At 48.2% G+C, this 18987-nt stretch overlaps 1 protein-coding gene across 32 annotated transcripts in view; it reads right to left on the reverse strand.

The window, feature by feature from the left end:
- The window catches only part of SCRIB (scribble planar cell polarity protein), a 238659-nt gene that overhangs the window by 102551 nt on the left and 117121 nt on the right, over positions 1 to 18987 (reverse strand). The gene's annotated exons all lie outside the window — the stretch shown is intronic.

Genomic DNA, 18987 nt, shown 5'->3' on the forward strand with positions numbered 1-18987 from the left:
CAGAACAGCATCCAAGCAGCACAAGCAAAGAGAGAGGGAAAGGGGTCAGCACCACACTGGACAGTCCCTCCATCAAGGGGAGGAGAAAGAGGTAGCGACCCCACACAGCACAAGTTGGGCAGTTACCAGGGGAGCAAAGGGGAGCAGAGACCCCACACAGCACAAGCTGGACAGTTATCAGGTGAGGGGAGCAGAGATCCCACACAGCACAAGCTGGACAGTTATCAGGAGGGAGGGAGAAAAGACCCCATATGGCACAAGCTGGGCAATCATCAGGGGAAGGGAGACATTACAAGGCACTAGCCCCTTAGTGCCACCATCCCTCCAGGGGCAAGGAAAGGCAGAAACTATGACAGAACAAGGACAGGCTTGAACTGAGCTGCTCAGTTCTCTGTCACTCCACACGAGAAGACCATGACTGAGTCTAACCTGGGTGGCAGTGACTCAGCTCAAAGGGATCCCTCCCCCCAACACTGGGCCTGCATATGAAAAAGAGAGGTTACTTACCAGTAAGTGCTGTTCTTTCAGAGTCACCTCTGTCCATTCATACCGGTGGGACTTGGCGCCCCAGGCTTCGAGCTGTGGAACTGCCATGAAAATCCATGTCCATTGGGAGAAGCACAAGAGATCTCCCATGAGGGTGACCTCATCGCCCTGCTCTATACACAGGAGTGCACCCCCAACCCCCTCTGGCCCTTCTCCCCAACAGCAGACCCCTGAAGTTCTATAGAACTCAAGGGAGAGGGAAAGGTGGACAGGTAGTACAAATGCACAAAGGCAACTCTTTAAGAACAACAACTACTGGTAAGTAACCTCTCTTTCCTCTTCTAGGGCCTCTGTGCTTTCCCAGTTGCAGTCAATGAGCGAGCATTCTAAGGCACATAAGCACTCCAGCCCCTATCTCCCAAACAGAGAGTTGGAGCAGGATGGTAAGTTCAAAGAGCAGTGCCTGGTGCCTAGTGAACGCAGATACTGCTGCTTTGCACCCCTCCACTGAGGGAACCCGTCTAAGGCAGACCAAGGATGCTCCAGTGGTTCTCATGGAGCAGGTCTTTAAACCAGGAAGTACTGGTTTCCAAGCTACGATGAGACAATGTTTCATACATCTCCTTATGAAGTATGAAAGTGTCTGTCGGGTAATGGATTTCTCCTGGCATTGTTCCCCATGCACTATGAATATCCTGTTAGATTTTCTAAAGGACTTGGTCTTTTCCAGGCAAACACGAAGTTCTCTCCTGTACATCTAGGACGTGGAGATAAGTTTCCATTGGATGAGAATGGGATGTGGGGAAAGACATCCAGCTGGTGGAACTCTGAGACCACCAGTGCAGGAAAGCTGGGATGAGCCTCATGTCATGGTCTTTGTCCTTGTGAAATACAGTATAAAGTGGAATAGCCATCAAACCCTGAGCTTGCTCACCCTCCGAGCAAATGTAATTGCTATCAGAAAGACTGTTTTGTTTGGTAGACGCCCACAAGAGAGGCTTGAGCAAGAGGCTCATAAGGAGGACATATCAGTTTCATTAGGACAACATTTAATTACTCTTAGGGGAATTCTGCGCCACTGAACATGTGCAGAATTTATGTCCCTCACAGATTTCTTTGCTTCCTTGCAGAAAAATGACTTTCTGATGGTGAAGCAAAGAGAAGCCACAAGAATGGTCATGTGACCCTCCCCAGCAGTTTTGGGTGCTCAGGACAGCCATCAGAGAGGTAAATCACTATGGGGCATGGAGTGGGACTGGGGAAGACCCGGCGGGTTGCTCCTACCGTGTGCCAGGCTCAGCTACTAGTCCCGGCTGGGCTGGGGAGGACAGAACTTCCTCTTCCCCTGCACGGTATCTGGGGCCGGGTGAGACCCACCCTTAGATTTCTCCCTTGGCTATAGGAAGCTGTGTAAATCCTCCCCCCTGCCCCACCCTGTGCTTCCTGCAGCCATTGCTACTCAGCTGCAGGGGGAGGGATTGCTGTACAGGGAGCTGCTCCCCCATCTGCCCAACCTATGTGCATCTAAGCTCCCTAGCACCCAGACCCTCCCACCAAGCCTCACCACGTCCCCCCTGCACTCAGAACCCCCCTGATGAGCCGCACTCCCCCTGCACCTGGACCATCCCAACCAACCACCTGCACCCGGATCCCCACCCCATTGAGCCCCACTTCCCCAGCATCTGGACCCCCCCACACACTGAGCTCCCCATACCCAGGTCCCCCTACCAAGCTCTATCCCCTCCACACCCAGACCCCTCCCTGCTGAGCCCCAACCACCTTCACCTGGACCCCGCTGCAGAATCCCATTACCGTTGTACCCAGAACCCCCAAACAAGCCCTTTTGCATCCAGATCCCCCCTGCACCCGGATCCCCTACTGAGCCGCCCACACCCAGATTGCCTGACACAGAACCGTCACAACCCACACCTGGATCCCCCCACACTAAACCCCTCCACTCTTAGATCCTGCCTTGCTGAACCTGCCCACCCACACCTGGTGCACCTGGCACGGAGGGGCAGGGCCCTGGGGTTTTTCTGGGGCAGGTCCAGTCCTTGCACTCTGTCAGGGTTGGGTGCAGCCTCACCACTGAGTCCATGTCTCAGGGGTGAGCTGCCCAGTGATCTCCCACCTCTGTGCAGCCAGTAGCCTGTGCTCCCCAGGGCCATGCTGGAGCCTCCACATTCATTTGACAAATAAAATTTGCAGAATTTTACAGAATTTAAAAATATTGTGCACAGAATTTTTAATTTTTTGGCTCAAAATGCCCTCAGGAGTAAACATTTAGGTTGCATGAAGGCAGGGGTACTCTAATAGGGAAAAACGCACTGTCCATGCCCTTAAGGAACCTGAATATCTTTAACATAACTGTGATGAGCAAATATTGCTGCCATATGGACCTTTAGGGAAGCTCCAGCTAAGCTCTGAGAGTTAAAAGGTAGAATGTACTCTAGGACTTTGAGAACCACAGCTCAAGATGGAGCAAATCCTTTACCAGTGGTCCGGATAGAGAATTGCTTCTATTTCTGTTTATGGCATTTCAGGTGGAGTCTTTCACAGATTCATAGATTCTAAGTTCAGAAGGGCCCATTGTGATCATCTGGTTTGACCCCCTGCAAACCACATTCCATAGAACTTCCCTGAATTAACTCCTTTTTTAACTAAAGCATATCTTCTAGAAACACATCCAATCCTGTTTTTAAAATTGCCAGTGATGGAGAATCCACCACAACCCTTGGTAAATTGCTTCAGTGGTTAATTACCCTCATTATTAAAAATTTACACCTTATTTACAATCTGCATTTGTCTACCTTCAATTTCCAGCCATTGGATGTTGTTATACCTTTTTCTGTGAGACTGAAAAGCCCTCTATAATCAAATTTTTATTCTCCTTGTGAGTCCTTATACTGTGATCAAGCCACTCCCTAGCCTTTTCTTTGTTAAGCTAAATAAATTGAATTCCATTAATCTCTCTCTATAAAGCATGTTTTCCAGTCCTTTAATTATTCTTGTGGCTCTCTCTGAATCCTTTCCAATTTATTAAGATCCTTCCAGAACTGTGTACACTAGAACTGAACATAGTATTCCAGCAGTGGTTGCACCAGTGACAGATACACAGGTAATATAACCTCTGTTCTCTTACTCAATATTCCCCTGTTTATGTAACCAAGGATCATATTAGTCCTTCTAGGCAGTGTGTCACTGGGAGGTCATGTTCAGCTCACCATGACTCCCAACTCTTTTGCTGAGTCACTGGTTCTCAAGATAGATTCCTCCATCCTGTAAAAATGGCCAACATTCTTTGTTCCTAGAGGCATACATTTACATTTGGCTTTATTAAACTGCATATTATTTGCTGGATTCTCCATCACTGGCATTTTTAAAAATCAAAATTGGATGTTTTTTAAAAGATCTGCTCTACTTCAAATGGAATTATTTTGGGGAAGTTCTATTGCTTATTACATAGGAGGTCAGACTAGATGATTACAACAATCCCCCTTCTGGCCTTGGAATCCATGAATCTATGCTTGTGCCCAGCTCACCAAGTGCTCTATGATCTGTCCTCTTAATTATTTACCACTCCCTTCAAGCTTTGTCTTATCTGCAAACTTTATCAGCGATGATATTATGGTTTCTTCCAGGTCACTGATAACAATTTTAAATAGTGAGTGGCCAAGAACCAACTCCTGCAGGACCCCACTAGAAATACACCCGTTTGATGATGATTCCCCATTTACAATTACATTTTTATGTACCTCAGCTAGCCAGTTTTTAATCCTTTTAATATATGCTATGTTAATTTTGTAGTGTTCTAGGTTTTTAATCAATACATCCTGAATTAACAAGTAAAATGCCTTACACAACTTTAAATATATTACATCAGTACTATTACTTTTATGAACCAAACCTGGAATCTCATAAAAAAAAAAACAACTAACAAATTAGTTTGACAAGATCTGTTTTCCACATACCCATGCTGATTGGCATTAATTATATTACCCTCCTTTAATTCTTTATTAATCTAGTCCCGTATCAGCTGTTCCATTATTTTGCCTGGGATCGATGTCAGACTAGCACCCAAATAGTTACCCAAATCATCCCATTAATCCTTTCTAAATATTGGTACAGCATTGGTTTTCTTCCAGTCTTCTGGAACGTTCCCAGTGTTCCAAGAGTTCTTGAAAATCAACATTCATGGTCCAGCAAGCTCCTCAGCCAGCTCTTTGAAAACTCTTGGATGAATTAAAACTTTTTAACTTTGGCAGCTGCTGTATAACATTCTCTTAAGTTACTACTGGAACGGATAATTTCATCATCATTACATAATATAATATCCTGTTTTTTTCCAAATACAAACAAAAATATTTATTGAACACTTCTGCCTTTTTTTGCATTATTGACAATTCTATAATTTCCTTTTCCCAGTGGATCAATACCACTGTCAGGACTATTTTTTGTTCCTAATATACTTTTAAAACTCCTTATTGTCCTTAACTCTGCTGGCCACAGATTTTTCCTTTTGTTCTCTTATACATTTTCTACCTTCTCATTTATATTCATAAGTATCATGGGAAACTTGAAATAGAATGGCTTGGGGCCCCCTGAGAGCCAACGTGATCCACATTAGCCAGCAGGTTATCTCCATACTGTGAGATGGAGTGTCTCTGGGTCAGGATGCAAAGTCCTCCCTTGCTGTTGCGAGAGGCATCTGGAGAGAGAGGCAGCAGACAGAGTGCAGAAGATCTGGGTACCAGTCCTGACGAGACAACATTGGGCCTATTAATATAATGTTGGCTTTGTCCAACCAAATCTTCCTTATGACCCTGAGTCTGAGGGGAATGGGAGAGAAGACATACAGAAGTTGGCTCCAGTCCAGGAGAACCACATCCAAGATAAGACTTTTCTCTGTGTGCTCCTGTGCAGAACACATGGCATCTGGTGTTTTGTTCAGCTGTGAAGAGGTCTACTACAGGGTTACCTCATCTCTGAAACACTGCTTTATCCATCACTGGTTTAGGACCACTGGGGATGATTCTGAGACCTCCTGCTGAGCAAGTCTGCCTCCATGTTCTCCTCTCATGAAGTGCAGAACAACAGGGAAGATTTTGGATGCACCACAGCCATAGTGTTCTTGCCTCGACTAATGACAGACAGGAATGCGCTCCTCCCTGCTTGCTTATGTAGTAAATGGGCGTGGTGCTGTTGGTAAGCACCTGTACTACATGATGTTGCAGGGACAGGTGACGACCCTGAGAGACCATCGTACTGTCCTGAACACCAGTACACTGATATGGAGTCTGGACATCCAGAGCTTCCACAGGCCAAATACTTTGAGGTCTTGTAATGCAAACCTCAGCCTAGACTAGAGGCATTGATGGAGCATGTGAGGGTAGGGAAGAGAGAGTAAAGGGTATTTGCCTGAGGACATTGTCCCTGTTCTCTCACCACTGAAGCTGTTGGTACACTCAAAGAGGGATGGGCAGTGCCCTTTGCAGGCTGTGTATATTCTGTGTGGCTTCTTGTCGTCCAGAGCAGCAAGGGTCTCACGTTCAGACAAACAAAGGGTGCAATGTAGATCAATGAAGCCTCAGGCCTAGTAGTTGCAGGAAATGTGCTGTGGTCTGTATAAGTTGCTCATTAAGAGTTGTTAAGGTGTCTCATATTTTGCAAAATCTCTCCTCTGGAAGAAAGGCTCTGCCTGAGTGCAGTCTAGGATGCTCCAGGTAAGGTGATATGCTGTGCAGATAGAAGCAAGGATTTAGTGACTGGAAGAAGTTGCTCACGTATTGGATTGCTGAGGCGAGACAGTCATCCAGGCATGAGCAGAAGAGTGACAAGGTTTGAAGGGAGGGGATTGGGGGGATGCGTTAGCGATGTGGTGCACATCAGTATGCAACTCTCAAACAGACCGTCAAAATCACTGTTGAGAGACTGATGCGGAGGGCTGTGAGGAAAAGCGCCCCGGGATCCTGCTCCCATACTGTTGAGAGTATTTGCCAGCAGCCAGTTTAGTAGGTGGCCTATATCATCTATGAGACTACATCCCTTGGTGTTGTGAGGAAAGCAGAATGACGAGTAGGAAAATCTCCTTAGAACTGAGGAAGAGTGTTAATCCCAGGGAGAAGGCAGTGGCCATAGTGGCCTTGATCTTCTCCAGGGTCTTGACAGTTTTGTCACTACAGAGGCCTCTGCCCTCAAATGGAGGTTTTTGTTTTTTCCCTGAGATTCCAGTGTGAGACCAGAGGATCTTAGCCAGAAATATCTCCTGAGAGCCACTCCTGTGACCAACGTCCTTGCACAGCCGGTATCAAGTGGAGTACCCCAAGGGTCGGTCCTGGGGCCGGTTTTGTTCAATATCTTCATAAATGATCTGGAGGATGGTGTGGATTGCACTCTCAGCAAATTTGCGGATGATACTAAACTGGGAGGAGTGGTAGATACGCTGGAGGGGAGGGATAGGATACAGAAGGACCTAGACAAATTGGAGGATTGGGCCAAAAGAAATCTGATGAGGTTCAATAAGGATAAGTGCAGGGTCCTGCACTTAGGACGGAAGAACCCAATGCACAGCTACAGACTAGGGACCGAATGGCTAGGCAGCAGTTCTGCGGAAAAGGACCTAGGGGTGACAGTGGACGAGAAGCTGGATATGAGTCAGCAGTGTGCCCTTGTTGCCAAGAAGGCCAATGGCATTTTGGGATGTATAAGTAGGGGCATAGCGAGCAGATCGAGGGACGTGATCGTTCCCCTCTATTCGACATTGGTGAGGCCTCATCTGGAGTACTGTGTCCAGTTTTGGGCCCCACACTTCAAGAAGGATGTGGATAAATTGGAGAGAGTCCAGCGAAGGGCAACACAAATGATTAGGGGACTGGAACACATGAGTTATGAGGAAAGGCTGAGGGAGCTGGGATTGTTTAGCCTGCAGAAGAGAAGAATGAGGGGGGATTTGATAGCTGCTTTCAACTACCTGAAAGGGGGTTCCAAAGAGGATAGCTCTAGACTGTTCTCAATGGTAGCAGATGACAGAACGAGGAGTAATGGTCTCAAGTTGCAGTGGGGGAGGTTTAGATTGGATATTAGGAAAAACTTTTTCACTAAGAGGGTGGTGAAACACTGGAATGCGTTACCTAGGGAGGTGGTAGAATCTCCTTCCTTAGAGGTTTTTAAGGTCAGGCTTGACAAAGCCCTGGCTGGGATGATTTAACTGGGAATTGGTCCTGCTTCGAGCAGGGGGTTGGACTAGATGACCTTCTGGGGTCCCTTCCAACCCTGATATTCTATGATTCTATGCTGTCTGAGACATCAGAGGCTGCTCTTAAAGAGCATCTAGCAAGCATGCAACCCTTGGTGTCTCAGCTGCTGCCATCTGTTCCTCTGGCAGGGAGTCGAAGGTAGGCTCCTAGAATCCCACAGAGCATAAGTGTAACAGAGCAGGATGGCCTGGTAGTAGCAGTAGTAGCAGACTCTCCTGCCAAATGCATCCAGCTTGCACCCTCGATGTCAGAAGGGGCAGACTGCCCCAAACTCTCCCCTATGCTGAGCACATCACCAGAGGATGCAGCAATAGACACGGATATCCTTTCGCTGGCTCACAGCTCGGGCTGTCACTCCAGGGCAGGTGGGAGGCTCCAAGCTAGAGCCCAGCTGCTCCCCAGCTCCCTGGCTCCCCACTGGGCTTATAGCCAGGGTCCCTGCTCCAAGCTGGGCTTGTGCCCAGGCTTCCTGCTCCGAGCCGGGCTGCCACCCAGACTCCCCATTGGGAGCCTGGCTGAGCCCAGGCTCCTGGTTCCAGGTGCAGAGCTCCCCACTGGGAACCCAGCTGCTCCCCAGGGCTCCTGGCTCCCCTCTCCCAGCTGGGCTTGTGCCTGGGCTTTCCGCTCTGAGCCTGTCTGTCACCAAGGCTCCCCACCCCTCACCAGGCTGCCACCTGGGCTCCCAATTCGCTGCTGGGAGACTGGGTGCCGTCTGGGTTCCAGGCTTTCCGTTCCACAAGGAGCCCGGCTGCCATGCAGGCTGCCTGGGCTCCAGACTCCCAGCTGGGATACTGGCTGCCCCCCGGGGCTCCTGGCTCCCCGCTCCTAGCAGGGCTTGTGTCCAGGCTCCCCACTCCAAGCCAGGCTGCTACCTGGGCTCCCAGTTCCCCACTGGCATTCTGGGTACTGCCCAGGCTCCAGGCGCCCTGCTGCCCACTGAGAGCCCAGCTGCCTCCCAGAGGTCTTGGCTCCCTGCTCGCTGCTGGGAACCTGGGGGACAGGGAAACCCGGGGGAGGGGAGGAGGGGGGGCAGCCAGGCTCCTGGCAGGGAGCCCAGGCAGTAGCAGGGAGCAGAGCTGAGAGCCCTGGCAGTAGCTGGGCTCCCATTGGAGAGCGGAGAGGAGAGCCTGGGCAGCAGCTGGGCTCCCAGTGGGAGCTGTGTGTGGACCTGAGAGCCTGGGCTCTCAGTCCTCCACACTGTCCCTCTTAAGTCAGTGGAAGCGCTCCTGTTGGGGACGTGTACACCGACAGAAAGAGGGTAGTGTGGACATGAAAAACCGCAGAAATAACTCAGGTGGCCTATGTTAGGTCGACTAAGTTTGTAATGTAGACATGTCCTCCATAACAGCTCCTGAAACTGCTTTTGATCATCAGGAAGGAAAACAGATGAAGCAACAATCTGATCGTCTGGTGGGGGTGCTAATAGTGTGTGCCTTAAAGGGAGGCTCGTATGGTGCCTCTGAAGAGGTATTGTTCCATTCCTCAGATATGGACAGATCCTCCTAGAGACATGACAGATCCAGGGCCTGCACTGGTCCAGCAAGAAAGGTGCATTTGTTTCGGATGAGGAAGAGGCACTGGCAATGGCAGTGGTCCCAGAAAGGGTACCAGCACCGGTGCTGAGGTCAGTGCCAAAGCTGATCTTGCAGCATCCAAAAGAACCTTCAAGTCCTGCATGTAGAGCCACGTGAACAGCTGAAGAGGGACCTGCATCATATCCTTCTGTGATGTCTGGATTTGAGGTGAGAGAAGAGGTCTGATGTCCTGAGATCAAACTGAGGCATGCTCCAAGTCTATCTCCTAAAGACTCGAAGGTACACCAAAGAGGCTTCTGACTGAGACTGGAGGAACAGACCAGGGCAGAGAGTCAGGGAGCAGAAAAGCATACCGTGGAGTGGCTAGTAGGTGTGCGGTGGACCTCCATGCAGACATGGAAAGTTCAATAGTGTCATCAGAATCTGAACCAGAGGGGAGTCAAAGTCTGTTAGTGCCAAGATGTCTGGCTCTGGTGGAGAATGGAGAAGAGGTGACAGCCGTACTATATGAGAGACTTCAAAGTACTCAGGTGATAGGGAGCATGAAGAAGACGAGACATGATTCTTCCTCTTTTTCTTCTGTTTTTGACCCTATTGTAGTGAGATGTGCACTCTCTTCTCTCTTTTACCCAAGCCAGCATCTGACTGGACTTCAGATCCCAATATGAAGGCGCTGGAGGATAGGTCCAGAGACTGAAGCCTCAAGTGTCTCCCTCTTCTGGTGTGGTAGGAGAAAATGCAGCAAACCATATACTCCCTTTCCAACTGTGTCTCTTCGAAGAATAGATGGACTGGATGTGGGTGTTGGTGTCCTCTCTGATTACCAGGCAAAAGACACACCTGTTGAATTGTTTACTGGGTTCAGGAACCAAAGAAATACTAGTAAGAGGCAAGTGCTCCCAGGACAAGGAAAGGTCTAGTTATACTAAATCATCCTATTGTGAGAGAAATGCATATATGGGAATACAGACCTTATTTAGACTTTATTTTTATTTTTTAATGGGTTTCATATTTATAGGTTTTTAAAGTACCTTTTCTCTATCAAGCAGAAGAGATAAGTTGTTTGACTGATAACATAGTTCCCAAATAGAAAAATTACTGTAATTGTTTTGTTTGCAAGAAGAATTATGACATCCATCATAAAATATCCAAACTTATTTTTAATTCACTGGTGCATAATTGTTAAGTGGCTGGTTGTTGCTAGGGCTTTTCCAATCAGTTATTTGTACAGGATTTTGGGTTGAATTTGGTGACATAATATCATCTCAAGCCCTTTTCACCCTGATAAAAGCATTATCAGCTTTATTCTTGTATTCTTGCGTTGTGCAGGAGGTCAGACTAGATGATCATAATGGTCCCTTCTGACCTAAATATCTATGAATATTCTATATTTTTGATATTTTTAGGGGGGGGTCACAAAATTTAGTTTCTGTGGTTTGCAAACACCAAACAATTTTTAAATTACTGTGTTAAGCAGAACTTTCCCCAAACTGCCACTAACCAAGGGTGACTTAATTTGAACCTGACTGAACCAAACTGCATGGCTCCAATGTAGGCCTGGCAACTGACCAGGCCAAAGAAGGAGGTACTGCAAGAAGGAGTGACAAAGCCCACAAACTGTCAGAATCAAGGGTAAGGCCAAAGAGTCTCGCCTTTCGTGACAGTGAGCCACCTGAGGGAAGCCTGATATTACAGAACCTGTGAAGTGGGCCACCTTGCGAACAGGAAGTCAAGACATCTACGCCAGCCTTTGACCCTGCACCCAAAGAAGGTCTGCTAGCGAGAAGCACTATATCACCGTCTGGCTTCTTAACTGCAGTTCCAGCTTCTATTCTACGAGAGTCGAAGAGTTCATGAACCCCCCTGTTATACCCAATATCTTATTTTTAGTTCTTCTCTTTTTGTCTTTATTAGCTGGGAGACATCCCAGTCTTTCTATTGTCTAGTTTTAGGGTGTGAAGGTGTGATCGTGTGCATGAATGTGTCTGAACACCCATAAAGTACATATGGGGAAGATGCCAGAAAATTCCCCAGGTTTAATTAGCCTTAAACATAGTATCATATGGGTACTCAATAAAGAGTGTTCTGTGTTCCATGTTCAAAAGTCCTAAGAAAATTAAAACTAACATTGGCTTATCAGAGTATTCTGTATTATATCATCTCTGTGGCGGGGGTAAGGAAAGGGTTACCCACTGCACCAGAACTGAAATCTAAGGAGGAAGTTGTATAATAGGCTCTAAATCTGTGGCTTACACATTAGCTAATAATTTGGTTTCAGTATCAAAATATTTAACCAGCTCCAAGTTACAGATTTTATTTACTTTGGTAATTATTTAATTGGGATTTATAACCAAATAGCCAGCCACTTCCTTAAATCCCTTCTTAGCATTTATAAGGATTGATTATATGATGTATTAATCTGATGATTAAACTAATTTGATGATTTAATTTCAGTCGAACAGTGAGACTAACTTGATTTTCTGATTTGACCTTGATTGGTAACTGTATTGCTTTAAACTTCATTTTGTTTAATGTTAACAGTATCTTAACTTTGGTTGTATGTTTTCTTGATTTTGTTTTGTTGGTTTAATAGTTTTACCAAAATTGATAACACTGATACTGAGTCACATTTCTTTCAATAAGCAACATGGGTTAAGAACCATTGAAGACCTGGGTGGATATCAGCTGGTCAACCTAAAATATCAGCTGCCCCTCATTAGCCTTGGATTCTCACACTATACTACTCTAACTAGCTATTTATTGACAACAAGGTCTGAAGATAGGCTAAAGGAAAGTCTAGTCCCAAGGCCATAAAGATGAGTTCTGTTTGCTCTCTGTGGCAGTGGTGAAGGAGCTGAGGTGGTGCATTCTCTTCCACAGAGTAAGGCAAGGACATCACCTCATGCAAGAACACTCATGTAACCCCCCACACCGCCCCGCAACAGACATGGTCTTTCAAGGCAGTTCTGCAGCTCAGTGAGTCGGACACCAAGTCCCAAAGGTGTGATTGCACAGGCTCTTAAAGGACTAGAGTTGAACATGCCCCACCCCTCCAGCTCAGCATAAAAGAGCATTAAAATGACTAAAGCACACCTGTGTGAGCTGCTGGGAAAACAGGGCTTCCTCCTAGCCCTGCACCCTGCTGGTGAGCAGAGCCCCTGGGGGCTAGAATGTGTAGAAGATCACTGCGGCTGCAAAGGTGTGATTTCTAGTTGAAATTGAGTGTGCATTTGGCAATTGCAGATTCAACATGCCTATGCTCTCAATTTATGTTCCTAAGTTTGTGGCACTTTTATTGCTTTCCGCAGCTTGTACCTTTCTCAGAAATGTCTCTTTTGGGCCCTTCAGCCATTCTGTAGTGTCATTCGTCTCTGAAGGGCTTTTTCTCATTACAGTAGATCCACATGGTCCTGGGGAAAAGGAACTACACTGACCTCAAAAATTTTGGATATGAGATGCTGTCATAGGATAAATGTTAAGTGAAACTGTACAATGGGGTATGTTGTGGGACAAGATGAAAAAGAACACATGCCACTGGGTGCATGGAGAAACAGACTTGGACTCCTGGATGGACGTTCCACTCAGATTGCTCATTCAGAACTTTGGGGGGTTGAATTTGTTGGCTCCTGTGAGAAGGGGGAGAAGGATCATAGAGAGAGTTGGAGACCTAGACTGTGGTCATGAGGAGAAACATTGCTGGGCTCTAATAGGATTAGGCTATCCCTCTTGGAGTCAGAAGCAGAAAGGTTACTGAGTGCTATTATCAGGTTTATGTTCTGTTTACTCAGACTAAATGAAACTTAGTGTTTTGTCAAACCCAGAAGTTGGAGGCATAGTAAACAGAAGGGTTCTGAAAAGGGCTGCTGGGCCCTAGAAACAGAGCTCAGTAAAACAGCCACAATCACCTGGTATTCAGAGGTGAGTGCCCTGAGAAGATTAGAGGGTTAAAAAGGCTGTACTAGCAACCCAGAGGCACTGGTATTGAATAAGGTGTGTGCGTAGGAAGGGGCAGGTCAGGACGGGCCCTCACTTGAGACTGACAAAGATTGCTCTTGCTGAAACTGTAATGTCATTGGTCTCCAGCAGGCAGAGTCACAAACCAGGCTTGCTCCGGAACAACAATGACACACTCCAATTTCATATCTCCGTGAAAGATGAAACACACACTAGAGGGAAATGACGCTTCCAGCCCCATGGGGCTGGCAGATGGCTGCAGAACTATTAAAATGAAAATCTCTTCTGAGAACAAACACACATCCCTTCTAGCAGATCTCCACTTGCAGACCCTGCAGTTCCAAGGATGGATCCAGGGGAGTCTCCAAAGAGTAATAAAGGGAACACTTCAGAAGAAAGATGTAGCTCTGTCAGGGAGGATGTACCTGACGGTAAATGACACCTAAACAAACTCACAAGGGGTACAAGCATCATGCATAGCCCCACACCAAACCTGCTGTAGAGGGGCAGTTACCTGGCTCCTGGGGAAAAAGGTAGGCTGACTGGGAAAGCGGCCACAGCTGTGGCCACCCCCAACCAGGCCACAGCTGTGGCCACCCCCAACCAGGCCACAGCTGTGGCCACCCCCAACCAGGCCACAGCTGTGGCCACCCCCAACCAGGCCACAGCTGTGGCCACCCCCAACCAGGCCACAGCTGTGGCCACCCCCAACCAGGCCACAGCTGTGGCCACCCCCAACCAGGCCACAGCTGGCTCTGATATAAGGGCTAAGGAGTGGGAAGGACCTGGCTGCCTGGGAGTACAGGGTACCCGGGGCAGAGCTGTGCTGGGGAAGGGCAAGAGGAGCTGGGGAGCTCCAGCCTGACAACTCCCCAGGCTGAGGGCTTGTTTAAGGCCTAAGCAGGTACCGGGGCTGAAGAGGTGTAGCCCGGGGAGAGGCAAAGGCAGTAGGTCCAATCCCTTTGTCAGTGATGAGTGGCCATCAAAGACTGCAGTTTGCCCCAAGGAAAGAGGGTTAGAGGATGACTGGCAGTAGCCACTGAGGCAAGGTGGGCATAGAGGGTTTGGGGTTCCCCTGGGAGGGGAGACCCAGAGTGTGGGGGTACTGTGGTGGGCAGGACCCTCAGGTAAAGGGCACTGGGGTCTGGGAGGAATATGGGGGGGGCCTGAGGCAGGAGAGACACTGGCTGGCAGGAGGCTCTTTGAGGCTGGAAAGAGCTAATTCCCAGAAGACCAGCAGGAGGCACCATGCTGGTGAGTGCTCGATCTGCTACACGCACTATGGCTGAAGAGTCAATGGCGTGGACTCTATGACACTGAAAAACTATGTGAATGTCCTGACACCATGTGGCTGCCCTGCAGGTCTCAGGATAGGGACAGGTCAAGAGCTGGCTGCAGGAGTTGATATGGCTCTGACTAAGCTGTAGGCCTGCCAAGAAGCAGTAAGGAAATGCTAGGGAGCCCCTAATACAAGGGAACCCCCATCCTCCCTTTTTATTCAAGTCTTCTTTAAAACTTTGCTTCTCTGCAGTCAATCAAAGTCATAGACTTTAAGGCCAGAAGGGACCATCGTGATTGTGACACTGTATACCTTGGGGAAGCACCCTGTAACCCCCATATTAGTCATTTGTGTATAATTGTGATATTTCATATAAAGCATACCATGTGAAGTATTGTGGGAAAGGTTATGTTCTGCTGAAACCCACTGTTCTACCTAATGAGTGTATCATTAATGCATATAAAATTATAATAATTGTGTTGTATGGTTTTCACTAAAATATGCCGTGGGTTTGGGAAGCACCCAGATACTAGCTCCCCAGAGACAATGATAAGGGAGGTAACCAACACCCTGGTGGGTGCTGAACAAATTTCACCAACTGTTGTCCGGCAAGGGAGTTACAATTCAATGACTCACTTGCATAAGGCCACACCAGGGGAATTGCTCAACCTTGCCTGGTGACTCAGCAATACCCACCAGACATGTCTGGACTTGTGTTCTCCAAGCACATGGACTAAGGGTATAAAACAGAAACAGGGGCGCCACGCTTGGCCTTTCTCCTGCCCCCACCTATGCTGCAAGTAACAAAGACACTCAGAAGACTGACGACTCCAACAGAGAAGACTGGTCCAGGTTTCAAGGGCGAAACCTGTGTACTATGAACTTCACTATCCAGTGGGGTGAGAAAAACTGCTTAATCTAGATCAGGGCGGGCAAACTTTTTGGGCTGAGTTTCTGAAATTGTATAGAGGGTTGGTTAGGGTAGGCTGTGCCTCCCCAAACAGCCAGGCATGGCCCGCCCCCTGCCGGCTCCCCCCGGGACTCCTGCCCCATCCAACCCCCTCTGTTCCCTGATGGCCCCCCGGAGACCCTTGCCCCATCCACCCCACCCCCCTACTCTCAGTCCCCGACCACTCCCAGACCCCCCTGCTGCCACATCCAAACCCCCCTCTCCTTCCTGACTGCCCCCCTCCGGGACACCTGCCCCATCCAACCAGCCCTTCTCCCTGACCGCCCCCAGACCCCTCGCCCCTAACTGCCCCCCCCACCCCATCCAACCCCTCCTCTCCTTCCTGACTGCCCCCCTGGGACCCCTGCCCCCATTCAACCCATGTTCCCCCCCGCCCCCTTTCCGCACTGCCTGGAGCACCGGTGGCTGGCAGCATGGCTGCATCAGGAGAGGCAGCCGCGCTGCACAGCACAGAGCACCGGGTCAGGCCGGGCTCTGCAGCCCCACCGCCCAGAGCATTGCGCTGCGCGGCGGCTGGCTGTGAGGGAGTGGGGACAGTCTCCTGGGCCAGGAGCTCAGGGGCTGGGCAGGACAGTCCTACAGGCCGGATGTAGCTTGCGGGCCGTAGTTTGCCCACCTCTGATCTAGTTGTTTCCCAGCCTAATAGGGTTGAGAGTTTAGACTGCGTACTTATATTTTATCTTATTTTGGTAACTAACTCTGACTTTTTGCCTATCACTCGTAATCTATCTTTTGGAGTCACTAAACTTGTTTTCCTGTTTATCTTTACCAGTGAGTTTGCCTGAAGTGTTTGATATGTCCTGCTTTGAGCAGGGGGTTGGACTAGATGACCTCCTGAGGTCCCTTCCAACCCTGATAGTCTATAAATCTGCTCAGGTTTACGGAGGCTGGTGTATATCCACTTTCCATTGATGAAGTGGTGAACCAAATAAAAAACTTGCATTACTCATCTTGAGCAGTGCAAGACAGTGCATTCGTGAGGTACAAGGCTGGGAGCTGGGGGAATTGGGCTGATGTCTTTCTGTGTGTGATTCACGAGCGGCTTTGGGAGCATTCATGCAATGTAGCTGGGTGTGGGGGTCCATAGGTGGTTGTGCTGAGTGATTACAGCACCCGGAGGGGTTTGCATCGTATCACTAGAAAAGCATTGTGAGAGACAGCCCAGGCTGGAGAGTTAAGGGGGAACAACGATCCCACACCCGTCACAGTGATCATCGAGTCTGACCTCTTGCACATCGCAGGCCCCAGAACCTCACTCCTGTAATGCACCCTGAGTTACTGACGGCCTCAAATCATGATTTAAAGACTTCAAGTTACAGAGAATCCACCATTTACTCTAGCTTAACCGAGCAAGTGACCATGCCCCATCCTGCATGGGAAGGGCACCAAACTGAGAGAATAAATGGTTATAAATGCCTAAATCCCCACCACATGCCTAAAATCCCCAAAGTGAACAAAAATGCTAAAGATTCCTGGGCTCAAAAGCCTGTTGTCCAGACCCTCATAATCTGCTTCCCTTATCAGTTTAAGATTTTGGTCCAAATCTTCAAAGCAATTAATGGATCAAGTCTCAACTACATTAGAGACCTCATATGCAAACTGCCAAGATTGATTATTTTCTCCCCCCACCATAACCAGACTGATATTCATAGCATCCGCCATTCTTTTTAAACCCTATCCCTTAAAAAACAAAAAACAAAAGACCTACCCCATGCAGAGCTTTGTATCATTTCAAAAGGGAGGAGTATCACAGAAGTACACAAAGTCCATAAGAATCTTGATTTTTGCCAATCTATTTTATATGGCAGATGGTCAGCTATCACAGTGATTGGCAGTAATACAAATACGCATAAATAAGACGATAATGGCCATATTGGGTCAGACCCAATGGTCCATCTAGCCCCATATCCTGTCTTCTGACAGCGGCCGGTGCCAGACACTTCAGAGGGAACAAACAGAACAGGGCAATTATCAAGTGATCCTTCCCCTGTTGTCCAGGCCCAGCTTCTGGCAGTCCGAGATTTAGGAACGCCCAGGGCAGGGGACTACATCCCTGATCACTTTGGCTAATAGCCACTGATGGACCTATCCTTCATGAACTTATCTAGTTCTCTTTTGAACCCAGTTATATGTTTGGCTTTCACAACATCCCACAGCAATGAATTCCACAGGTTGACTGCGTTGTGTGAAGAAGTACTTCCTTATGTTTGCTTTAAATCTGCTGCCTATTAATTTAATTGGTGATCCCTCGTAAGGCCCGTGGGTCTAGAATCCTGGGCCTTCAGATCTGCCAGGCAGTGGGAATCTTCATGCTGCCACCTAGCAGAAGCCGTAACCAGCCTGTGCTCCAATGCCCATGACCTGTTGTGGACACAGACCATGGGAAGTCCCGCCTTAAGGGGTCTGACAGGCAGCAGCCCATGGCTTCTGATTGGCTGCCTGCCCTATATAATCCTAAAGTGCATTCCAGGAAGTGTTCAGGCATGAGTGTGATATTACTGTAGCTGTCATAATCATTTCTTGCTCCTGAACTCCTGGTTTCAACTGCAGCTTGATTTGGACTTTGCCTTCTGACATGGACACTGAAATCAGACCCTTGGTATCGATCCTGGCCTGGAATCTGACTACGCACTCCTACACTCCTCCCTGCCTCAGGTTTGCCCCTGCTTTGACCATTGGTCCTGATTGCCTGTGGTGGGATCCTGACACCCCTGGTTCTTGTGTTGTGTGAAGGGGTAAATCACATGTCCTTATCCACCCCAGTCATGATTTGATCGACCTCCCTCGTCTCCGCCCCACTCGTCTCTCTGAACAGTCCCTGTCTTTTTAATTGCTCCTCATGTGGAAGCTGTTCCATCCCCCGCATCATTAAGGCGAAGATTTTGTCATGGTTATTTTTAGTAAAACTCACGAACAGGTCACAGGCAATAAACAAAAATTCACGGTATCCGTGACCTGTCTCTGACTTTTGCTGCTGCAGCTCCATGGTTTTTCCTGCTACCATGGTGGCTGGAAGCTGTGGGGTTCCCCTCCCCCCACGCATGCAAGGCTGTCGCCTGTCGCTGGAACCCTGAGGAGGCTGTCGCCTGTCGCTGGAACCCTGAGGAGGCCTTGCTGGAACTGCTGGGGCCCCTCTGGCTGCCAGCTCCAGTCCTGTAGCCCCGGGGGCCAAAGCAGAAAATATCACAGAGTTCTCTGGAAGTCATGGATTCTGTGACCTCTGTGACAAACGCAGCCTTACTAATCATTTTTGTTGCCCTTCTCTGTACCTTTTTCCAATTCTAATGTATCTTTTTTTGAAATGGGATGACCAGAACTGCATGCAGTATTTGAGGTGTGAGCATACCATGGATTTATATAGTGACATTATGGCATTTTTTGTCTTATTATCTATCCCTTTCCTAATTGCTCCTGACTGCTGCTGCACATTGAGCAGATGTTTTCAGACATCTATCCACAATGATTCCAAGATCTCTTTCTTGAGCAATAATAGCTAATTTAGATGCC

The sequence above is a fragment of the Lepidochelys kempii genome, chromosome 2, assembly GCF_965140265.1.
Source record: "Lepidochelys kempii isolate rLepKem1 chromosome 2, rLepKem1.hap2, whole genome shotgun sequence".
NCBI classification, from domain to species: domain Eukaryota; kingdom Metazoa; phylum Chordata; order Testudines; family Cheloniidae; genus Lepidochelys; species Lepidochelys kempii.